The sequence below is a fragment of the Mus caroli genome, chromosome 3 (genome assembly GCF_900094665.2).
Source record: "Mus caroli chromosome 3, CAROLI_EIJ_v1.1, whole genome shotgun sequence".
NCBI lineage: Eukaryota > Metazoa > Chordata > Mammalia > Rodentia > Muridae > Mus > Mus caroli.
The window spans coordinates 64,869,795-64,871,133 of record NC_034572.1 but is presented as its reverse complement, the minus strand read 5'-3'; positions in this window follow the sequence as shown (position 1 = coordinate 64,871,133).

Genomic DNA, 1,339 nt, shown 5'->3' with positions numbered 1-1,339 from the left:
AGAATTATTGTTTTGATATTACTTTTTTATTTTATTGAGCAAATTCTGGCATTTATTATTTGAAGGTAGGTTAGCTACTTTCAGCTTTGTACATTGGTTACATCTTCAAAAGTTTCTTATCTATGTAAATGAGTTTGCAGTAATTATGATTTATTTTATATTTAAAATTCTATCATATAAATGTTCCAGNTCAATGACAGATGGTTTCTATTAAATTTCATAAATTTAGAGATTTGAAAATAGTAATATCTTTATCTTTTATCTTTTCATTAATTTATAGTATTTTTCCAGACTAAAATGTGAATATTGCTGGCCTTTGATCAAATATTAGTTTACCAGTGCTAGACAAATGGCACAATAAATAGAAGGACTTGGTACTCTTTCAGAAAAATTAAAATTTCCCCAGCACTTGAAATGGACAGCTTACAAACATATGAAATTCAAGTTCCAGATGTTGTGATGGCATCTTCTAGACCAGGACCCTCCAAATATCTGGTGAATATATATACAAAAAGGATTCACACACACACATATACACACACACACACACACAGCATTTAAAACCCTATTAATATTACTAAACTCTCCAAAGAATGTAGTATAAGAACCTGAATATATTATTTGTAATTATACTATTTATACCATAAGCAATATTTTATTCTTATTTTATATAACAAAACCTGTTACATTTGTGGTATTTTAAAATTTTTTTTACACTCCATATTTCACCTCCTCCCCATTCACCCTCTGACTGTTCCCCATCCCATCCCTTCTCCCACACCCCTTTCTCCAGGTAGATGTCCACATCTCCCATCCACCTGACTTCTAAACTTCCTGGGGCTTCTAGTCACTCCAGGGTTAAGTGCATCATCTCTGAATGAACACAGACCTGGAAGTCCTCTACTGTTTGTGTGTTGGGGGTCTCATATCAGCTGGTGTATGCTGCCAGTTTGGTGGCCCAGTGTTTGATAGATCTCAGGGGTCCAGATTACTTGAGACTGCTGGTCCTCCTCTAATTTCTTTTCTTTTTTTTTTGATATTTTTTTAAAATTTTTTAATTAGGTATTTTCTTCATTTACATTTTCAGTGCTATCCCAAAAGTCCTCCATACCCTCCCCCCCCACTCCCCTACCCACCCACTCCCACTTCATTGCCCTGGTGTTACCCTATACTGAGGCATATAAAGTTTGCACAACCAATGGGCCTCTCTTTCCACTGATGGCCGACTAGGCCATTTTCTGACACATATGCAGCTAGAGACACGAGCTCCAGGGGGTACTGGTTAGTTCATATTGTTGTTCCACCTATAGGGTTGCAGATCCCTTTAGCTCCTTGAGTA